The following is a 6,076-nucleotide window of genomic DNA, read 5'->3' as shown; positions in this document are numbered from 1 at the left end:
TCAAATCTTGACTTGACTAAGTGCAACCTCCCCGGCAACGGCGCCAGAAATCCTTCTTGCTACCTCTTGAGAACTGCGTTGGTTTTCCCTTGAAGAGGAAAGGGTGATGCAGCAAAGTAGCGTAAGTATTTCCCTCAGTTTTTGAGAACCAAGGTATCAATCTAGTAGGAGACTACACGCGAGTCCCTCGTACCTACACAAACAAATAAGAACCTCGCAACCGACATGATAAAGGGGTTGTCAATCCCTTCATGGTCACTAATGAGAGTGAGACCTGATAGAGATAATAATAATAAGATAAATATTTTTGGTATTTTTATGATATAGATAGGAAAATAAAGATTGCAAAATAAAATAGATTGGAAACTTATATGATAAAAGATAGACCCCGGGGGCCATAGGTTTCACTAGTGGCTTCTCTCAAGATAGCATAAGTATTACGGTGGGTGAACAAATTACTGTCGAGCAATTGATAGAAAAGTGCATAATTATGAGAATATCTAGGCATGATCATGTATATAGGCATCACGTCCACGACAAGTAGACCGAAATGATTCTGCATCTACTATTATTACTCCACACATCGACCGCTATCCAGCATGCATCTAGAGTATTAAGTTCATAAGAACAGAGTAACGCATTATGCAAGATGACATAATGTAGAGGGTTAAACTCAAGCAATAAGATATAAACCCCATATTTTTATCCTCGATGGCAGCAATACAATACGTGCCTTTCTGCCCCTGCTATCACTGGGAAAGGACATCGCAAGATTGAACCCAAAGCTAAGCACTTCTCCCATTGCAAGAAAGATCAATCTAGTAGGCCAAACCAAACTGATAATTCGAAGAGACTTGCAAAGATAACCAATCATACATAAAAGATTTCGGAGAAGAATCAAATATTGTTCATAGATAAACTTGATCACAAACCCACAATTCATTGCATCTCGACAAACACACCGCAAAAAGAGTTACATCAAATAGATCTCCAGGAAGATCGAGGCGAACATAGTATTGAGATCCAAAGAGATAGAAGAAGCCATCTAGCTAATAACTATGGACCCGAAGGTCTGTGGTAAACTACTCACACATCATCGGAGAGGCTATGGTGTTGATGTAGAAGCCCTCCGTGACCGATTCCCCCTCCGACGGAGCTTCGGAAAAGGCCCCAAGATGGGATCTCTTGGGTACAAAAGGTTACGGTGGTGGAAATAGGGTTTCGTGGTGCTCTTGGATGTTTTCGGGGTATATGGATATATATATATATATATATATATATATATATATATATAGGGGGAAGAAGTAGGTCGATGGAGCTGCGAGGGGCCCACGAGGGTGGGGGCGCGCCCAGGGGGCAGACGCGCCTCCCTTCCTCGTGGCCACCTTGTTTCTTTCTTGACGTCTACTCCAAGTCCCCTGGATCACGTTTGTTCCAAAAATAACTCTCCCGAAGGTTTCATTCCGTTTGGATTCCGTTTGATATTCCTTTTCTGTGAAACACTGAAATAGGCAAAACAACAACAATTTGCACTGGGCTTTGGGTTAGTAGGTTAGTCCCCAAAATAATATAAAAGTGTATAAATAAGCCCATTAACATCCAAAACAGATAATATAATAGCATGGAACAATAAAAAATTATAGATAAGTTGGAGACGTATCACCCGTGCATAGGCGCGTGGAGCCAGCTCCTCAATTCGGAAGCCATTGAGCCACCGGTCCTCCCAGAATAGCGCGTGACGACCGTCACCTACGATTGTCTGGGTCGCCACTTGGAAGAGTTGCATGGCTTCCTTTGGAACGGAGAAAGTGAACTCAGACTAGGGCCTTCTTGGGTTAGTCCTCTAAAACCATAGCCATTTTGCTTGAAGAGCAATGTTCATCCATCTCATATTCAACACCCTTAGTCCGTCGGCCCACTTAGGCTTACAGATAGCTTCCCAGGACACCAGGCACTTGCCTCCTCCTGCTTCTGCCATCCCGCACTAGAGGAAACCATGGCATAACTTGACTAAAGCTACGGTCGTCATTGGTGGGAGGTCCATCACCAGCATAGAGTGAATCAGGATCGCGCTAAGCACCGACTAGATTAGGAGGAGTGTGCTGCTCTTCGGGATGGTCGCCGCCTTCCAGTAAGGTAGTCTAGCAGCCAGTTGATCGACCAGACCCAGGAGTTGGGCCGCAGTTTGCTTCCTGGTGGACAAAGGAAGGCCCAGATACTGAAGGAAATATGCCCTAGAGGCAATAATGAAGTTGTTACTTATATTTCCTTATATCATGATAAATGTTTATTATTCATGCTAGAATTGTATTAACCGGAAACTTAGTACATGTGTGAATACATAGACAAACAAAGTGTCCCTAGTATGCCTCTACTTGACTAGCTCATTAATCAAAGATGTTTAAGTTCCCTAGCCATAGACATGTGTTGTCATTTGATGAACGGGATTACATCATTAGAGAATGATGTGATGGACAAGACCAATCCGTTAGCTTAGCATCATGATCGTTAAGTTTTATTGCTATTGCTTTCTTCATGACTTATACATGTTCCTCTGATTATGAGATTATGCAACTCCCGAATACCGGAGGAATACCTTTTGTGCTATCAAACGTCACAACATAACTGGGTGATTATAAAGATGCTCTACAGGTGTCTCTAATGGTGTTTGTTGAGTTGGCATAGATCAAGATTAGGATTTGTCACTCCGTGTATCGGAGAGGTATCTCTGGGCCCTCTCGGTAATGCACATCACTATGAGCCTTGCAAGCAATGTGACTAATGAGTTAGTCACGGGATGATGCATTACGGAACGAGTAAAGAGACTTGCCGGTAACGAGATTGAACTAGGTACGATGATACCAACGATCGAATCTCAGGCAAGTAAGATACCGATGACAAAGGGAACAACGTATGTTGTTATGTAGTTTGACCGATAAAGATCTTGTAGAATATGTAGGAGCCAATATGAGCATCCAGGTTCCGCTATTGGTTATTAACCGAAGATGTGTCTCGGTCATGTCTACATAGTTCTCGAAACCGTAGGGTCTGCACGCTTAACGTTCGATGATGATTTGTATTATGAGTTATGTGATTTGATGTAACGAAGGTTGTTCGGAGTCCCGGATGAGATCACGGACATGACGAGGAGTCTCGAAATGGTTGAGATGTAAATATCGATATATTGGAAGGCTATATTCAGACATCGGAAAGGTTTCGAGTGATTCGGGTATTTTTTGGAGTACCGAAGAGTTACAGGAATTCGTCGGGGGAAGTAGTGGGCCTTAATGGGCCATACGGGAAAGGAGAGAAGGGCCTCAAGGAGTGGCCGCGCGGCCCCTATGGGCGGGTCCGAATTGGATTAGGAGGGGCGGTGCCCCCCTCTTTCCTTCTCCCTCTCCCTCTCCTTCCTTCTTCTCCTACTTGGACTAGGAAAAGGGGAAACCTACTCCTACTAGGAGTAGGAATCCTCCCTTTGGGCACGCCCCTTGAGGCCGGCCCTCCTCCTCCTCCTCCTCCCCTCCTTTATATACGGGGGAGGGGGGCACTATAACGCCCCGAGACCGATGTGGCAGGTGTCTTCCAGTTATTCGCTGCGTTGCCATGTCATTTTCTTGCGTGTTGCATTTCATCATGTCATCATGTCCATTGTATCATCATGTTTTCAAAACCTGCATCCGTCCGGGTTTCTCCCCATTCCTTCTGTTGTCCTTTCTGAGCCCAACCACACTTGCACACGCCCGCGGCATGTCCGAAATAATATTTTATAAGTGGCCGAGAAATGTTCTCGGATTGGGTTGAGAGTTGACGTGTGGTCTTATTATAGTGTAGATAGACCGCGTGTCAAGTTTCATCGCATTCGGAGTTCGTTTCATAGCCCAACCGTTAAACTATAGCGGCATTATAGCCGGTCTTTTCGTCGGACGTTTTCGGTCTTCGAAAACAGTCGCCGGGCCTCTCCTCTTCTATCTTCTCAGCCCTTTGTCTTCTGCACTACCTCTCACCACCAGGCCCTACCTAACTTCTCTCGTCAGCCCGCGGACCTCCTCGCGCGCGCGTCCGAAATCTGTCCCGAACCCGACCCGGACAGTCGTTACCGCTGTGTCCGGATCATCCCCAAACGTCTACAAAACATCATCGGTTTCACATTGGACTCTCCTAAGCTATTTATCCTCGACTGTCCGATTTTGATCGGATGATCCAAACTCCCCCCTTTCCGTATATTTATAGACCACCACCTACCAAATCAACCTAACCCTAAAATCTAGGGGAACTGTCCCATCATTCCTCCTCGCTGCCGCCACAATCAAATCCTCGGGATCCCCTCTTTTCCCCCGACCCAATCCCACCAACCACAGCTCCAGCTCGTTGTCAACACCGGACGAACCCACAGCCAGTCAGAGCCCAAATCCCGATTGGATCGAGGCCTTCCTCCTCCCTCCCGCCCATGCCCTTTCTCTTCCTTTCTTCTTCTTCCCGTACCTCACCTCTCTCTGTTGCCTCCACAGGACACCATGACGAGCCTGACCGAGCCCCTCCCATGGACGCCCCGCCTCTCCGCTGCTCAAATCCGATGGGGAACTGTACCTCCGATGCCCTCTCGTCAGGATCTGGAGCCTCGAAGATGAATCCGGCTAGTTCGGGCCCTTCCTCATCGGCTCCTCGACACCCCCCGACCTCTGCAAGTTTGCCGGAGCCGCCGCTCCGTCGCCAGCGCGCGATGCCTCCTCCTCGCGCGCCCGTCGCCCTCGCCTTCTCTCTTCTTCTCCTTGCTGTTCTGCTTCTCTGAATACACCTCTCTCTCTGTTTCTTCCCGCAGAGACCCCATGGGTGTACTTCGAGCAGCTTTGCCGCCGCTACGTTTCTGCTTCAGATAAGGCGCCTCGTGGTCGCCCTCGCCCAAAGCTGCCCGTCCGTGTTGCCGCCGGTGTCCCCTGCTGCAAAGTCCCGCGCCGTCGCTGTCTTCCCCTGCTTCTGTCTCGAGCAGGAGGAGACGCTCGCAGCGCCGCCTCGCTCCCGTTGACTGCGCCCCTCCTCGTCGTGCAAACGGGCCCGTCTCCCATGCGGTTCATGGTCCAGCAGTGCGTAGGCCCAGCCCCGCCAAAGCCCACCTCCCGATCCGGTCTACTGCCCACTCCTACACTAAACTGGGCCGAGGCCCATGGGTGAGGCCACCCCAGCGCCCCACCTTTTTTTTCCTGCTGTTGGGCCAGCCAGTTTCGGCCTGTTTAGTGTTTTTTTACAGTTCTGCAATTTCCTATTTTCCAGAGAAAAACCAGTTTTACAGGAAGCCCCCTAGACTTCATGCATTTCATTACTCACAAACAATGCATCATATTAAAACAAACATAATATGAAACTTGCTTAGTTTTTCATCTAGTTTAATAATATGCAACTTTCATCTATGTTTGAAATGTTTAAAATGTTGTTTGATTAAATTTGCTCCTATGCCATGTTAAAATGCTTTAATTCATAACTATTTAACCGTAGCTCCGAACTTAACAAACTTTATATTTATATGGGGTAGAAAAATGCCTAGTTTAACATGTTGCACTCATCTAGCATGTTTAACAACCCTGAAATAATGTTTAGGAAAGAACAACACCAAACCTAATATATGCATATGGGGATTTACCGGAATTGTTGTTCGTTGCTTCCGGCCTCATTTAAACTTGACTAGATAGGTAGTTTTACTTTGCTTCACCCTCTTGCCATGCTATCAACATTTAATCTTGTTGGGTACATAAACAAGATCGAACTAAGTAAGTCGAATGTGGTGTTCCGTCAATATGCATCCCGTTGCATATTGAGCTCCACATAATTTGTAGGTTTGCTTGTGCATTTTGCCATGCCATGCCATGCCTATTTAAACCGGACATGCATCATACTTGATTGTGCATCATGCCATGATTATGTAGTGGTTGTTTACTATGTTGTTTGCTTCTTTTCGGTGTTGCTTCTTCGGGTTGGTTCCGATAACGTCGCGTTTGTGAGGACCCGTTCGACTACGTCCGTTTATCTTCTTCATGGACTCGTTCTTCTTCCTTGCGGGATCTCAGGCAAGATGACCATACCC

Source organism: Triticum urartu, chromosome 7A, assembly GCF_056163025.1.
Source record: "Triticum urartu cultivar PI428250 chromosome 7A, HENAU_Tu73, whole genome shotgun sequence".
Taxonomy (NCBI): Eukaryota; Viridiplantae; Streptophyta; class Magnoliopsida; order Poales; family Poaceae; genus Triticum; species Triticum urartu.
This window is presented reverse-complemented; position numbering follows the sequence as displayed.